Source organism: Chiloscyllium plagiosum, unplaced genomic scaffold, assembly GCF_037043375.1.
Source record: "Chiloscyllium plagiosum isolate Xiang-an unplaced genomic scaffold, Cpla_swu_hap1 HiC_scaffold_22, whole genome shotgun sequence".
NCBI lineage: Eukaryota > Metazoa > Chordata > Chondrichthyes > Orectolobiformes > Hemiscylliidae > Chiloscyllium > Chiloscyllium plagiosum.
The window spans coordinates 10,473,605-10,491,522 of record NW_028270160.1 but is presented as its reverse complement, the minus strand read 5'-3'; the positions used below and the strand labels follow the sequence as shown (position 1 = coordinate 10,491,522).

General features: G+C 44.8%; 1 protein-coding gene across 8 annotated transcripts in view; it reads left to right on the top strand.

Annotated features, from left to right (window-relative positions):
- Positions 1 to 17,918, top strand: part of LOC122561323 (CREB3 regulatory factor-like) — a 161,074-nt gene that overhangs the window by 19,924 nt on the left and 123,232 nt on the right. For 2 of the 8 annotated variants that reach the window (XM_087998740.1, XM_087998741.1), the window contains exon 3: positions 3,514 to 3,620. The exons of the other annotated variants lie outside the window; for them this stretch is intronic. The gene's annotated coding sequence lies outside the window, so the exon portion shown is untranslated. The remainder of the gene's footprint in view (positions 1 to 3,513; positions 3,621 to 17,918) is intronic. 8 annotated transcript variants of the gene reach the window in all.

Sequence of the window (17,918 nt, the reverse complement as noted above, 5' to 3'; positions counted from 1 at the left end):
TTTTCACATGCTGTAAGTACGGTTTGAGGGATTTGAAAATGTAATTCATTAAATTAAGATTCTTTCTTTGATTCATTGAGCTAGTGGTGCTAATCCCGGACAGTCCTTGTGCATGAGACAATATGGGATTAGCTACAGCATACGAAAGGGAAAATGAGGAATGGAGAAATGGTGTTTTTGAAGTGAAAGGGGCACCTTTAGATTTAACAATCATGGTTTCAGCTGCTCAGAATCAAGATGGAGATGGAAGTTTGAGCGAGCAATGGATACTCACTACAAATTTTACAGAATCCCTTCTTTTCCTTTACTGTATTTGACCCAAAGTGATGGAACAAATAAAGGCGTATGTGAGAACAAAAACAAAGTTAAGATTTCAAGTTGCAAGTAATTCTGACTTGTATCGTTTTTGTCTGATGTATGACAAGCATGTGGTAAAAGTCTTCGCGTCAGAGGTGGTTGTGCATTCACCGTATTCACTGCAAGTTTATTGAGGGATAGTACATAGATGATGGCAAAGCAGGTGTGCAGGATGGAGCCCTGGCACACAACAGAGATCACAATCAACCACAGAAGGGGAAACTGAGCAGCAGTGACTGCGCAGATAGTGGTAAAGTCTAGGGAGGTTGATCAGGGCAAAGAGAAAGCTATGCCAGCTGCTGTACAAGTTGATCAAGCGTTGGAATTGGGGTTGCAGGGGGTGTGTGGATGGGTTAACAGAACACTCCTGTCACTGTGGGTTTGCACATATTCTTTATTTCTGACCAACTCTACAACACATTGTTCATGATCTGGAACTCTACATGATTGGAAAGAGCTGGTTTCCATCTCCTCTCTTGCTATTGATTAATTGTTTAACTTTCTGTTGCCCCTGTTGGATGCTTTTTTCTCATCACTTTCAGTGTATCCCATGTAATAGTCATGATATGCCTGCTGTTTATATGCTACAGCACTGAAATAAACATTGATCCTATTGAGCTTGTACCAGGTTAATCTCTGCATGCGTCACCTGGTCTAATCTTATGCTCCTGCTTACACCTCCTAACTTTTCAATGTCTCTTTTTAACTCCCTTTTTGTTTTACATACAGATGGGTATGTAAAATGCCTGCTAAACTCAATCTGTGCCCTGAATGTTCTACTGCAAATAAGTTGGGACACCAGAGGTGATTGAGCTTTGGACAAATTGTTGGCTCTGGACTTTACCGCTTTGTGTTATCTCTCAGCGTCTGATATGCTTTCAAAGGACGGAGCACTTCTTATTATTTGATTGTGCCAGGTGATCAAAGGGTGCTTCTCTTAGTTGATATCAAAACTCCTCAGTGAAATTTCACTTCAGAGTGTCCTATTGATGCTTGCTTTGACTGTCACGGAGCCCAGGCTGATCAGGGAAGTGGCGATTAGTCAGGCATTCTGGCTAAAGGGCCCGATGATCTCATTTGTAATCAGTATGGTATGAAGGCTTGGCATGGGTGAGTAACTCACTTTCTGCTATTTTGTTCTGCTCAGCATCTTCAAAAGCTTCTGAAAGCAGCTAAATTAAAAATGGTTGAGCTTTGTGTCCTGTTGCTGGTGCATAGACCAAGTGTCCTGTGTGTAGAGCAAAGTGGGTAGGATTGTTGTTCTGAAGAATTTCAGTTTGGTGGACAGATTTGTTTTCTCCTCAATCCTAGACTGATGTTCAAAGTCTTCTAAAAGCTTTGGAAGTTCTTGCCCACCATCAGTACAGACAGCTGGAGAGATGTTCCACTGAGATATGTGAATTAATCTGTTGCTGACAGGTTCATGATAAGAACCTAAACCTTGAGCCGGAGGTCAGGCTTTCCTGGAATGTTCTGGTACAGTGCTGCTGTTTGCTTCATGCTGGTTGCAAGGGTGATGATATTGCTTCTGGCAGAGAACAAACCCATCCTGTGTTGCAGTGTGACCCTGAACTGGCAGTTGATGCGCAGTCATCGACAAGTCAGAAATCATGAACCATCTTGTTCAAGAACTTGGCTGTTGCCTGATGTCATCTCCAATCGAGCAGCTCCTCTTCCATTCGAAATGCAATACAGGATCACCACTATGGAAGGCATTGGCGAACGCGTATGCTGAAGAGGATTGGTGTGGCAACACGGCCCTGTGGAACATCGTGAATGACTGAGGATGGATAAGAACACTCCCCTTCATCCAGGATATGCATGCGATGTTTTCTTGGAACTCTCGAATCATTGAGATTAATGTCTCCAATATCTTCCAAAGGCCATCATAGCTGACTTTGTGAAGGGACTCGATCAGGCCAATAAATATGGTGGAAAGCTTCATTCTGTGACATTTAGTGCAACATCTTGAGCAGGATCTAGTGCCAGAGAATTGACTAGGACACTTGCAAAGGCTTACTGTATGCTCCTTCATAAATACTTGAGGCAATTTTTAGTCTTTTAAAAATGCTGCATAATTGCACATCATTTTCTCTTTTAAAACTTTGTAATAGCAAAGCCTATTAAAATAAATTTAAATGAAGCTCTTACATGGAAATCATTGGTATAGGTAACCCAAGATCATCCACCAGTGGAATTTTCTCTATCTCAGCATATTATTTGATGGAAAACTTTCTTTGATTTGGTGTGGTGATCGCGGCTTTTCATTGGACCAAATGGATCTGATATGTGGAAAAAAAATAAATAATCTGGGGCCACAGAGTCATGTCTCAGTGTGCTCGCTGGAAAATGAAGCTGCCAGCACATTACAATGGATTAACTGAAATAGCACTCAAGCCCTTGTAACTTATTCATGCTCTCAGCCCTGAGCGATCACATTTCGTTCAGGTCAGTATGACCCAATGCTGAATAGGATCCCACAGGATTAATGCTCTTGCGCACCTCCTGCAGTGGAGTTTGAAGCTGAATGCTATGCACAAAGCAGTTATTGGGAGTATGACCTTGGGAATATCTAAGTGATATTCCTTGTTGGACTGCACGGGAGATGCAATAATTTGAAGTGCACTGGGACAGGCACGGTGGCACCCTGTGTGGAATCTGATGTTCCTGGTGCCAGTGTTGGCACTGGCATAATTAAGATGCAACCACGGTTTTCCCACTGCCGGTGGTGGTAACTAGGTGACGCTTGTCGGGCAATAACAGCAAGTACTGGATGCTGCCATTGACAGACATGTTGGCAACCTGGCATATTATGCTTTTGGGGGTCTGCCCCATGCCAGCCGATAATGGGTACTTTTTAAACTGAGGATCTGCAGAGATTATCTCTCTGTTCCCTCACACATTCACATCATCATCCATGAATGCTCAGTAAGAGTACAAAATTCAGGATCTTGGAACTTTTTTTATTACCCTTGGGACGTGGCATCACTGACTCAACCAACATTCCACCTTTAGCTGCGTGTTGAGAAGGTGGTGGTGAGCTGTCTTCTTGAACAGCTGTGGATATACCCACAATGCCTTTAGAGAGGGCATTCCAAGATTTTGACCCAGCAGCAGTGAAGGATTTATGGTTCAATAAATTTCTTCTCATTTCAGATTTGCTCTATCGCCAGTCTACAATTTTACAATTTTGTTGAAATCAAATCCACAGTTTTGTCTCCTGGAACTTGAGCCCATGTCCTCTGCTGTATTGTAACTCCCAGGTTAGTGAATCCACAGTAACTCTGAATGCAACTGCCAATCATTATAATGTCACAATTGTCTCAACTGCAGTAAAAGGAAAAGCAATCCAAGTGGCATTGAATCATAGTCTGTGTTTGGGTCAGTGCAGGAAGTATTCTGGTGTGAAGCCTTTTGGCTTTTTTCAAGACAATAAATTGATTTATTTTTTAAACATTTCTCTCGCTCGCGCAGGCGTGCACGAACAAGAGAGGGGGAGATGGAATTCGACATACTTCTACCTTTTATGTGGCACCAAATGTTATAGGATCCCCTTCTCTAAGTGACCCTCTTTGTTCCAGTGGTGAACCTCGAGGACCAGGCTAAGATGCACTGCTTGGAGCCACTTACTGATTTTTAGTGACTTAAGAAATCAAAGACGTGAGAGAGAAGTGACTTCTGTGATGTCCTGTTTGCAAATGGGAGAAATGGGACTTTCCAGGCTTCCCACAACATTGTGAGTAAGAGAAATCTGAAACATTGAACTGCAACGTCCTTGGGAAGGGGAAGCCCAAGGGATAATTTGAAAGGAATATTTTTGGTTTTCTGAGGGGGCAGGAGGAATATACAATTCTCTACCACAGAAAGCGGTTCCAGTCAAGACATAGAAAGTTTTCAAGAAGGAGTTAGATGTAGTTCTTTGGGTTAAAGGGATCAAACGGTATGGGGGGAAAAGGACGAACAGGGGACTGAGTAGGATGATGAGCCGTGATTGTACTGAATGGTGGAAAAGCTCAAAGGGCTGAATGGCCTATTCCGATCTTCCTTGCAATCCAGCTGAGGGGATTTTCTTGTGTTTTTGTTGTTTTGTGCGTGAAATTCAGATTAGGGGTGTGTTGAGAATGACCAGCTTAGAGAATTTTCAGTTCAGTGCTGGAATGAGCTTAGAGTCATAGAGATGTACCGCATGGAAACAGACCATTCGGTCCAACCCGTCCGTGTCGTCCAGATATCCCAACCCAAACTAATCCCACCTGCCAGTACCCGGCCCATATCCCTCCAAACCATTCCTATTCAGATACCCATCCAAATGCCTCTTAAATATGGCAATTGTACCAGCCTCCACCACATCCTCTGGCAGCTCATTCCATACACGTACCACCCTCTGCGTGAAAAAGTTGCCCCTTAGGTCTCTTTTATATCTTTCCCCTCTCACCCTAAACCTATGCCCTCTAGTTCTGAACTCCCCGACCCCAGGGAAAAGACTTTGTCTATTTATCCTATCCATGCCCCTCATAATTTTGTAAACCTCTATAAGGTCACCCCTCAGCCTCCGACGCTCCAGGGAAAACACCCCCAGCATGTTTAACCTCTCCCTGTAGCTCAAATCCTCCAACTCTGGCAACATCCTTGTAAATATTTTCTGAACCCTTTCAAGTTTCACAACATCTTTCTGATAGGAAGGAGACCAGAATTGCACACAATATTCCAATAGTGGCCTAACCAATGTCCTATACAGCCGCAACAAGACCTCCCAACTCCTGTACTCAATGCTCTGACCAATAAAAGAAAGTATACAAATGCCGCCTTCACTATCCTATCTACCTGCGACTCCACTTTCAAGGAGCTATGAACCTGCACTCCAAGGTCTCTTTGTTCAGCAACACTCCCTTGGACCTTACCATTAAATGTATAAGTGCTGCTAAGGTTTGCTTTCCCAAAATGCAGCATCTCGCATTTATCTGAATTAAACTCCATCTGCCCATTGGCCCATCTGGTCCAGATCCTGTTGTAATCTGAGGTAACCCTCTTCGCTGTCCACTACACCTCCAATTTTGGTGTCATCTGCAAACTTACTAACTGTACCTCTTATGCTCGCATCCAAATCATTTATGAAAATGACAAAAAGTAAAGGTCCCAGCACCGATCCTTGAGGCACTCCACTGGTCACAGGCCTCCAGTCTGAAAAACAACCCTCCACCACCACCCTCTGTCTTCTATCTTTGAGCCAGTTCTGTATCCAAATGGCTAGTTCTTCCTGTATTCCGTGAGATCTAATCAGTATCCCATGGGGAAGCTTGTCGAACGCCTTACTGAAGTCCATATAGATCACATCAACTGCTCTGCCCTCATCAATCTTCTTTGTTACTTCTTCAAAAAACTCATTCAAGTTTGTGAGACATGATTTCCCACGCGGGAAACACTGTTCCCTGGATGCTGCCTGACCTGCTGCGCTTTTCCAGCAACACATTTTCAGCTCTGATCTCCAGCATCTGCAGTCCTGACTTTCTCCTCCTCCATTACCAAACCCTAACCACTGTGCCTGGAGGAAGAAAGCCTCATTTTCCGCCTTGGAACTCTGCAACCAGACCGGATCAATGTGGATTTCAACAGTTTCCTCATTTCCCCTCCCCCTCAGATTTTCCCAGTCCCAAGCGTCCAACTCGGCACCACCCTCCTGACCTGTCCATCACCTTTCCCATCTATCCGCTCCACCCTTTTCTCTGACCTATCACCTCTGGCCCAGCTTCGTCTATTTATCACATTCCCATCTACCTTCCCCCCAACCCACCCCCCTCCCATTTATCTCTCAGCACCCCTGGCCCAAATGTCTCATTCCTGATGAAGGGCTTATGCCCGAAACGTCGATTCTCCTGTTCCCTGGTTGCTGCCTGACCTGCTGCGCTTTTCCAGCAACACATTTCCAGCTCTGATCTCCAGCATCTGCAGTCCTCACTTTCTCCTCAATGATTTCCCACGCACAAAGCCATGTTGACTATCCCTAATCAGTCCTTGCCTTGCCAAAAACATGTACATCCTGTCCCTCAGGATTCCCTCCAACAACTTGCCCACCACCGAGGTCAGGCTCACTGGTCTATAGTTCCCTGGCTTGTCTTTACCACCCTTCTTAAACAGTGGCACCACGTTTGCCAACCTCCAGTCTTCCGGCATCTCACCTGTGACTATCGATGATATAAATATCTCAGCAAGAGGCCCAGCAGTCACTTCCCTAGCTTCCCACAGAGTTCTCGGGTACACCTGATCAGGTCCTAGGGATTTATCCACCTTTAACTGTTTCAAGACATCCAGCACTTCCTCCTTTGTAATCTGGACATTTTGCAAGATGTCACCATCTATTTCCCTACAGTCTATATCTTCCATATCCTTTTCCACAGTAAATACTGATGCAAAATATTCATTTAGTATCTGTCCCATTTTCTGTGGCTCTGGAACAGGAACCAGTGACGGTGCTGAAAACAAGGAACAGAAAATTAGAGTCAGGGTTGTTGGATTTCAAAATGACGTCAAGCTTAACAGTGCAGAAATGGATTCAGTTGGTCTAACCGGTCTGTGCTGGTGGTTTAATCTCCTCCATGCACACCACCTCCTATTTTAGATCATCTCACTTTATCAGCGTATCCTTCTCCCTGACCTATTTATCTATCCTGCCCTTAAATGTATCAACGCTATTTGTCTTGACTAGTCCCTTGAGGGCGTTCCACATTCTCACCGCTCTAGTTTCTCCTGAATTTCTTGCTGGATTTATTGGTAATTCCCTTGCATTTATGACCTCTAATTTTGGTCATTCATATGCCCCTTCATAATTTTAAATATCTCTAGGAAGTTACCCAGCAGTTTTCACTTTCTCTTTCTGTTTGACTGTTCACTTAGAATGTGTCGTGTTAATTTTGTGGAATGTTGGCTGAGCTGAGTAATGAGCCAGTGCATACCATCTGGAACATTTGAGGAGGAATTGGATAAGGTTCATTGTACAGGGCAGGGGCATGAGGAACAATCACAATGTAACCAAGTGTCATGATCCTGCAATGCTCCCCCATCGAATGACAGCCCTGTAAATTCTGAGAGAAGCAAGGGAATTTTTTTAGAAACTCGTTGGAGCCGATGCAAAGATTTAAGAAAATGATTTTGGTGGAAATTCATCTCCAGGTGGATGCAGCACAAAGTAAGTTCCTGAACGTCACAATGATAGTGAAGCAGATAGTTCCTGGATAAAGTCGAGAATGTGGTGCTGGGAAAGCACACCCAGGTCAGGCAGCATCTGAGGAGCAGGAGAATCAATGTTTCAGGCATAAACCTTTCATCAGGAAAGTGGGGGTGGGGAGGAAGAGTTTACGTGGACCATCTCGGACACCTCCCTTCCTTTCCTAGACCGCTTCACCTCCATTTCCAGTGACCAACTCAATACTGACATCTTCTACAAACCCACCGATTCCCACGGCTGCCTGGATTGCACCTCCTCCCAACTTGCCTCCTGTAAAAACACTATCCCTTGCTTCCAATTCCTTTGCCTCCGCCACATATGCTCCCAGGAGGACCAGTTCCACTCCAGGACATCCCAGATGGGCTCTTATTTCAAGGTCTGCAATTTCCCCTCGCACATGGTGATTGATGCCCTCCAGCGCATCTTCTCCACTTCCCGCACCTCTGCCTTTGAACTTCACACCTCCAACCACAACAAGGACAGAACCCCACTTGCCCTCACCTTCCACCCCACTAATCTCCGGATTAAGCATATTATCCTCAGCCATTTCCACCACCTACAATCGGACCCCACCACCAGACCATCCAGAACCTTATCACCTCAGGGGATCTTCCATTCACAGCCCTCATCTCCCCTCTCCCCCACCTTATCCCAGATGCAACCCTCCAACTTGGCACCGCCCTCTTGAACTGTCCTACCTGTCCATCTTCGTTCCCATCTATCCACTGTACCCTCCCTTCTGACACCTATCACCATCACCCCCCACACCTGCATTTACCTATTGCCTTCACAGCTACCTCACCCCTCCTCCCCCCCCCCCCCCCCCCCCCCCCCCCCCCACCCATTCCTGATGAAGGGCTTTTGCCTGAAGCATCCTCCTTGGATGCTGCCTGACCTGCTGTGCTTTTCCAGCACCACACTCTCAACTCTTATTTCTAGCATCTGCAGTCCTCACTTTCCCCTTTTCCAGGATAAATGCAGGAGGACATTCAGGAGAAGGTCAAATGCAAAGTGTGGAACATGCGACCAGAAGGAGGGATTTGAAGTGAATAGCAAGGGGAAACTAGATAAGTACATGAGAGAGAAAGCAATTTCTGTTGATGGGCTGGGATGATACAAGGTCAGAGGAGATGTGTGTGGAGCCAAAACCGTGGGAATGGACCAATCAGATTGAACGCACAGCACAGAAATAGGCCATTCTTATGAAGATGGCTGGGTTCACTCCCAACATAGCAAACAACCAACTGAAGAGGGTTACAGAAAGTGCAAGAGAAACTCAGCAGGTCTGGCAGCATCTGTGAAAATAGAAACTGTTAATGTGTCTTGTTGATGAGCACAATTTCTGCTTCAATTTAATTTGCGACCCACCTCTCATCTTGATTGTCATTCTCACTCTTGCTGTTTTTATTGTCCGTTGCTGGACATTCCAAATGCAATTTCAGTGAGTTCTGAAGAAGGTCACTGGACTCTCAACATTAACTCTGCTTTCTCTCCAAGGTTGGTGCCAGCCCTGCTGAGTTTCTGTGTTTGTTTACAATTTCAGCAGGTTGTGAGGCCACCACAGAGGGCCCCAAGGGTTTGCTGTTGCCCCAATTTGTAGGAGGCGATACTAAGGTTAGAGTGGCAAGTTCCCTGAAGTAACAGTCGTTAGGTGACTTTACCTGTTCATTTTAGAAATATTGAAAATAGGAGCAGGAGTAGAAACAGTTAATGCTTAGAGTCCAGTTTGACTCCTCATCTTGAGTTCTGGAAAAGAGTCATATTGGACTCTAAATGTTAACTCTGTTTCTCTCTCCACAGATGCTGCCAGGCCTGCTGAGTTTCTCCAGCATCTGTGTGTGTTTCAGATCTTCAGCATCTGCAGGATGAGGCATTTGCTTACCAAAGAAAATGCTCTGTTTGGACTTCACTAGAAAACCCCTGAATCCCACCTCCACAGTCAATTGATATCTCTTGGCATTACCACGCAAAACTAAAAGTGTATAGAACTGAGGAGAAAGGATATCCTTTGCAAATAAGATGCAAAGCAAATAGACTGTGAAATTGCCCAATTCCCCTACGTTTGTAACTTTGAAAAATAGTTACTGACAATTATTTAAATAAATTATAAAATGAAAGACAGACTGGTGAATATCATGTAAATGATTGAATATTTCATAATTCGCGCTGACAACACATGGGCTTTAATACAAAGCACAGATTACAGGCGCCTTTTCATTCTGTAAATGAATGACATGCATTTATTCAAAATATGTAAACAAGGGAAGAAAATTAACAAGGCCCATAATATTATAAATGTGCAATCCTTCTATTAAAAAATCGTTTGCAATTGTGAATAGTGGTTGTTTGTTTTATTTGTATTGTCATGGCGATTTGGTACCTGCTGCTGTCATGGTGATTTTTCAATAAACCAATTATCTAACTGCTTGGTATTGTAGGTGTATCTAATTAAATAAAACGAGATTTCAAAATTGCTCAGTCGAGAGACTCTACAGCTTGGGGGGGCGGTGGCTTGCTCAGCCAATGCAGAGGGCAGTTACATGTCAGCCACATTGCTGTGGGTTTGGAGTCACAGGAAGGCCAGACTGGGTAAACATGACAGATTTCCCTCCCTAAAGTGGATTGGATGGGTGTTTTCTGCAATTCGTTATTTATCCAGCGGTCACTTAACAGGTTAAACTGGGCAGGAGCATGGAACTGCCATTAATTAGCAAGTCTGAATTGTATCCAGATAGCCAGAGTCTTGTGGCAGGCTGTTGTGACTGTACCTCTGGGCCAGAAGGTGTGAGTTCATGTCTCTCTGTCTGTCCCTCCCTCTCTGTCTGTCACCCCCCCTCTCTGTCTGTCACTCTTTCTCTGTCTGTCTTGTCTCTCTGTCACCCCCCTCTGTCTGTCACTCTTTCTCTGTCTGTCTTGTCTCTCTGTCACCCCCCTCTGTCTGTCATTCTTTCTCTGTCTGTCTTGTCTCTCTGTCACCCTCCTCTCTCTCTGTCTCTCTGCTCGCTCTCTGTCACCCTCTCTATCTCTCTTCCCCCATCTCTCGATCTCTCTTCTCGCGCTCTCACACACAGCACCAAACCAAGTGTGTCCCAGCAAGAAAATTATCTTTAACCTGCAAGTGCTGCCCATTGTATATTTCGCTACAATTCAAGGGTTAAGGCTTTTCTCGACGATGTATCTTCATAGAACTGGAACTATTCCGGATTTGAAAAGGCAACAGCCAGATTAAACCAGATAGGTGCTGTCAGTTAATGTGCATGTGAATAATTTATGTAACATATGGTGCCAAGCTGGGAGTGTACTGCAGAGGAGATACCTCAGGCACAACTGTGTCAGGAGGGTTATAGTTTTAACTTGATACTTTCAGATTAATGGTTAAATTCTAAGGGAAGCATGAAGGGTCTCGATAACATTCCTCATGATCTATGCTTCCCTTAGCAGAGGGGGCAGTAATCAAGAGGTACAGTTTTAAGGTAAGGAGCAGGGGATTTAGAGGGGATTTGAAGAAATATATTTTTCACCCAGAGGGTGGTTGGTCTCTGGAACTCACTGCCCTTGACACATTTCAGAAGTAGTTAGAGGAGTACTGTAAATGCCACAGCGTACACGGCTACAGGACAAGTGCAGGAAAATTTGTTTAGAATAGATGGATGCTTGATGATCGACACAGACATGATGGGCCGAATGGCCTTTCTCAGTCCTACAAAAACTGACTCCTATGACTCAATCCTGTGAACTGGAGAGACACATTTTTTGTTAATTTTAAGAATGTTGTTATTTTCTACTTTGGATCCCTGCCTTATGACAGTTGCACAATAACTTGCGTTAACATAAGGAAATTTCCCAAGGCAGTTTATAGGCAGAGACCCATGTTGACATTGAACCATGTAAGGTGATAGGTCAAAGGAGCCAGTTCAAAAGAATGTCTGAAATGGTGAGAGGGGGATGTGAGGTAGAAAGGAGTTTTTAAAGTTTAGGGCCTAGGCAACTGAAGGGATAGCTGCCAATTGTGAAAAACTTAACATTGGGAATGCACAAGAAGCTAGAAAGAGAGCAGAGCAGAGTAGAGATCTTGGGAATTGTAGAGCTAAAGGAATTTAGAGATGCTTAACAGACTGATATCATGCATAAAATTAGGCAGCAGAAGACGTTCAGAGACTTACAAAGGGTTTTATTGTAAATCTGTAGTTTAGCACAGGTATCAGTTTCCACCTTTCCCTCCTAGCTCTTAAACGCAAAGTCCAACACAAACACACTCAACCACCTCTGGAGCTGATCAAGCAAGACCTGTGATCCTAACCCCGAGTGAGACTGGGAGGGGTGAGGCCAGGGTGACTTGAACAGTTTTACATTGAGAATTTCAAAATTGACGCACCTCCTGACCAACACCTTGTATATCTCACAAAATTGATGGGTGCACGAGATTTGGCATGAGGAGAAGTTTTGATTGGGGTGACGTTTGTTGTTGGTGAAGACTTAAAGATTTTCAGTGAATGTTTATCAGCATCTAAATGGGAGTTGAGATACATACACCCCCCATTCCCTGCTCCGTGTGAGTGCTGCACAGGCCTGTTGTGTCTGGCCACTTTGCGTAGAGGAGATTGGTGACAGATGGCAACGAAGCAACCTTGTATTGTTTTTAAACAAATTCACGTTGACTTAAATTAACAGGGGAAGAAAGTTGGGCACCTCCGAGTGCCACACCAGGAGAATCAATGTAAATCATCAATAAGGTGAGCTGGCTAGCCGATGAGAAGAGGGTTTAATAGCGGAGACCATTCACAGACAGCTCTGAGTGTGCTCCAGTTTCCTCCTACAGCCCAGAGATGGGAAGGTTAGGGTGGATTGGCTATGGTAAACTGTCCAGTGTCCAGGTATGTGCAGGCTAGGTGGGTTAGCCATAGAGATTCTGTGATTCTGAAGGGGAGTACAGTCAGTCTGTAACATTGGACCCCTTCAGTTTGCACTCACCTTCCCCATCATGGAGCATGTTCAGTGCATTGGTTGTACCACCATGCTCATTCCAAGGATTCTGAATCGCATGCCACATGTTTTCGTATTTGCACCTCTGCTTGAAAGTTGAGGATCTCTAAACAAATTGAACAGGGGGGCATTGAGGATGAGGGAATTTTAGAATTTAAACCAGGCCATTCAGGAAGGGCTTCACTCACACACACACACACACACACACACACACGAAGTTGCTGGAAAATCTCAGCTAGTCTGGGAGCATCTGTGGAGAGAAATCAGAGTTGTATGCTTTGACTCTGATGGTAACTAGGAAAAAGTTGCTTTTAATGCAGAGGATAGAGTGGTGGGAGGGGGTGTGGACCTGGAGCCCAAAGAGAAAGGAGAACAGTTGGATAGATAAAGAAGTGGATAATGATTAGTGTGGGAGAATGAATAGCTGCTAATGGGAACTAATACTGAGTAGTGTGTCAGATTAGATTCCCAACAGCATGGAAACAGGCCCTTTAGCCCAACATGTCCACACTGACCCTCTGAAGAGTAACCCACCCAAACCCATTTCCCTACATTTACTCCTGACTGATGCACCTAACACGATGGGTAATTTAGCACAGCCAATTCACCTGACCTGCACATCTTTGGACTATGGGAAGAAACCGGAGCACCCAGAGGAAACCCACGCAGACATGAAGAGAATGTGCAAACTCCACACTGACAATTGCCAAAGGCTGGAATCGAACCTGTGTCCTGGCGCTGTGAGGCAGTGGTGCTAACCACTGAGTCACCGTTCGGCCCCGGTTATTAGCAGTGTTCTAGCAGACCAAGTGATAACAAGGTCTGGTATATGGGGGGGAGGCAGGGGTAAGGACGTGGTAATAAATGGAGTTGAGTAGATTGACCACGATCGAAGTGAATGCTGAAGTGGGTTTCTGGCTTTGAATGGCAATCTTTGTTTCCTGTTTTTTAAGATTAAGATCACTTAGTGTTCTGTCAACAGAAGCTCTATCAGGAACTTGGTTGTTGTCTTCGGTAAATTAGACCCAACTGAAGATTTTTAAACTGATTTTTAACTGCTGAGTTCTTGGTTCAACAGGATTTGGAACTTCTCCCCAGATTTTTGTTTTGTCATCTGTTTGTGATGATGTGTGCGCACGTCCTTAATTGCCCAGAGGGATTTAAGAGCCATAGAGATGTACAGCATGGAACCAGACCCTTTGGTCCAACCCGTCCACGCTGATCAGATATCTCAACCTAATCTAATCCCACCTGCCAGCACCCAGCCCATATCCCTCCAAACCCTTCCTATTCATATACCCATCCAGATGCTTTTTAAATGTTGCAATCGTACCAGCCTCCACCACATCCTCTAGCAACTCATTCCATACCCGTACCACCCTCTGTGTGAAACAGTTGCCCCTTATGTCTCTTTTATATCTTTCCCCCCTCAGCCTAAACCTATGCCCTCTGGCTCTGGACTCCCCCAACCCCAGGGAAAAGACTTTGCCTATTTACCCTATCCATGCCCTCATAATTTTGTAAACGTCTATAAGGTCACCTCTCAGCCTCCGACGCTCCAGGGAAAACAGCCCCAGTCTGTTCAGCTTCTCCCTATAGCTCAAATCCTCCAACCCTGGCAATATCCTTCTAAATCTTTTCTGAACCCTTTCAAGTTTCACAACATCTTTCCGATAGGAAGGAGACCAGAATTGCTCGCAATATTCCAACAGTGGCCTAACCAATGTCCTGTACAGACGCAATATGACCTCCCAACTCCTGTACTCAGTACTCTGACCAATAAAGGAAAGCATACCAAATGCCTTCTTCACTATCCTATCTACCTGTGACTCCACTTTCAAGGAGCTATGAACCTGCACTCCAAGGTCTCTTTGTTCAGCAACACTCCCTAGGACCTTACCATTAAGTGCATAAGTCCTGGTAAGATTTGCTCTCCCAAAATGCAGCACCTCGCATTTATCTGAACTAAACTCCATCTGCCACTTCTCAGCCCATTGTCCCATCTGGTCCAGATTCTGTTGTAATCTGAGGTAACCCTCTTTGCTATCCACTACACCTCCAATTTTGGTGTCATCTGCAAACTTACTAACTGTACCTCTATGCTCGCATCAAAATCATTTATGTAAATGCTGGAGTTTGGGGTGTACAAAGTTAAAAATCACACAACACCAGGTTATAGTCCAACAGGTTTATTTGGAGGCACTAGCTTTTGGAGCGCTGCTCCTTCATCAGGTGGTTGTGGCGTGTAAGACACAGAATTTATAGCAAAGGTTTACAGTGTGATGTAACTGAAATTATATATTGAAAAAGACCTGGATTGTTTGTTAAGTCCCTAATCTTTTAGAATGAACATGTTGGTTTCAGTTCTTTCATATGTAAATCACAGAACTTTTTAAAAAAGTTACATTCTCAAATGAACTTTTAACAATTGGTGTCATGTCAGCCCAGATAATGCATTTAAGGTGTGAGCTGCTCTGTGTGAGACTGTCTGTCCGTGTCACAATGGTCAGACTGATTCTCATCTTAAAAAGTAGGTTTACAGAATCTTACATGCAGTAAACTTTTGCTATAAATTCTGTGTCTTACGATCTTATATGCCACAACCACCTGATGAAGGAGCAGTGCTTTTAAAGCTAGTGCTTCCAAATAAACCTGTTGGATTATAACCTGGTATTGTGTGATTTTTAACTTAGCATTGCTATGGGTCTGGAGTCACGAGGGAGATGTGGAGAGGCCGTTTTCCCCTTGTGGGAGAGTCGAGAATCAGAGGGCATAATCTCAGAATATGAGTTGCACATTTGAGACGGAGATGAGGAGGAATTTTGTCTGAGGGTAGTCAATTGTTTACCACAGAGGGCTGTTTACGCTCGATCATTTAAGTATAATCGAGGCTGTGCTAAACATAATTTTAATCAGTAAGCAAATCGAGGGTTGTAGGAAAAGGCAGGAAAGTGGAGTTGAGGATTTTCAAATCAGCCATGATCTCATTGAATGGCAGAGCAGACTGATGGGCTGAATGGTCTACTTCTGTCTTATGATTGGCCTGACTGGATCAGGACAGTAGATTTCATTCCCTGAAGGATGTTTTGGACATACTAAATACTGTTGGAGCAGAAGCAGTATATTCAGTTACCCAAGCCAGCCATTCAGTAAGATCTTGGCTGATCTGATAATGTTTGAATTCCATGTTTCCAGCTAACCCTGGTCACCTTCAATTTTTTTTTTCCCCTTCCTGACAAGATTCTATCTAACTCACCGAGTCAATATTTTATTCAATGACCATCCACCTCCACTGCCTTCTGAGGCACAGAGTTCCAAAGTCACACAGTCCACTGACCGAGGAAACACCATATTCTCCTCATCTCTGCCCTGAACAAACAAGCTTAGCTTTAAACCAGCGCTCCTTAGAACAAAGATCATTACAACACAGGAACAGTCCCTTCAGCCACCATTCCTGTGCCAACACAGGATGCCTTTCTAAATTTAAATACTGTCTCTACACAGTCATGATCCCTCCATTTTGGAGCTATCCGCAGGAGGAATTAGTGAACCAGAATAGATTCTCTTGACAATTAACAGTGCTTTCATGGTCACCATTAGCCTGACCCAAATCCCAGATTTTCATTGAATTCAGAATTCACATTCTGCCGGGATGGGATTCAAGCTTCCGTCCCTCCAGAAGATGAACCTGAATGTTCTGGTTAGCAAATCCAGTAATGTTGATGTGACACCATCACCTTCCCCTCAAACACAGGGCAGAATGTTTCCCCCTGGGGATGGGAAGTAGAGGGGATTGTTTACCCCTATCCCCAACCCCATCCTCAACCCCCTGGAGAGAAGCATTCTCAAAAGCAGGAGAACAAGAGGAGCAGCCTCCAACCTGAGAGAAACAGCAGGTTCCTACTGAGAGAAAATAACAAAGATGACCCCTGGGGATGGGGGAAAGAAAATAAATTTTTTAAACTGGGTTTCCGGCTGCACTATTGACCTCTCGTGTATCACCACCACTGCGTTACAGTGGAAGTTGACAAGTGCTTAGCTACAGTTGACAGGCCTGAGAGAAAGCGAGGAAGGTGGCAGTCATGGAGTCATAGAGATGTACAGCATGGAAACAGACCCTTCGGTCCATGCTGACCAGATATCCCAACCCAATCAGTCCCACCTGCCAGCATCCGGCCCATATCCCTCTAAACCCTTCCTATTCGTATACCCATCCAAATGCCTCTTAAATGTTGCAATTGTACCAGTCTCCACCACATCCTCTGGCAGCTCATTCCATACACGTACCACCCTCTGTGTGAAAAAGTTGCCCCTTAGGTCTCTTTTATATCTTTCCCCTCTCACTCTAAACCTATGCCCTCTAATGCTGGACTCCCTGACCCCAGGGAAAAGACTTTGTCTATTTATCCTATCCATGCCCCTCATAATTTTGTAAACCTCTATAAGGTCACCCCTCAGCCTCCGATGCTCCAGGGAAAACAGCCCCAGCCTGTTTAATCTCTCCCTATAGCTCAAATCCTCCAAGGAGAAAGTGAGGACCGCAGATTCTGGAGATCAGAGCTGAAAATGTGTTGCTGGAAAAGCGCAGCAGGTCAGGTAGCATCCAAGAAGCAGGAGAATCGACATTTCGGGCATGAGCCCTTCTTCAGGAATGAGGAAAGTGTGTCCAGTAGGATAAGATAAAGGTAGGGAGGAGGGACTTGGGGGAGGGGCGTTGGAAATGCAATAGTTGGAAGGAGGTCAAGGTGCGGGTGATAGGCCAGAGTGGGGGTGGGGGGAGAGGGACTCACTTAAATCCTTGTAGAGGGAGGAAGAGAGCTTCTTCAAGGAAGGCATCCTTGCAAGAGGTTTCGCAGTAGGTTAAAATCTTCGAGGAGAAAGTGAGGACTGCAGATGCTGGAGATCAGAGCTGAAAAATGTGTTGTTGGAAAAGCGCAGCAGGTCAGGCAGCATCAAAGGAGCAGGAGAATCGATGTTTCAGGACATGTACATCACGTCCCTCAGGATTCCCTCCAACAACTTGCCCACCACCGAGGTCAGGCTCACTGGTCTATAGTTCCCTGGCTTGTCTTTACCGCCCTTTTTAAACAGTGGCACCACGTTTGCCAACCTCCAGTCTTCCAGCACCTCACCTGTGACTATTGATGATATAAATATCTCAGCTAGAGGCCCAGCAATCACTTCTCTAGCTTCCCACAGAGTTCTCGGGTACACCTGATCAGGTCCTGGGGATTTATCCACCTTTAACTGTTTCAAGACATCCAGCACTTCCTCCTCTGTAATCTGGACATTTTGCAAAATATCAGCATCTATTGCCCTACTGGCTGTATCTTCTGTGTCCTTTCAATGGAATGAG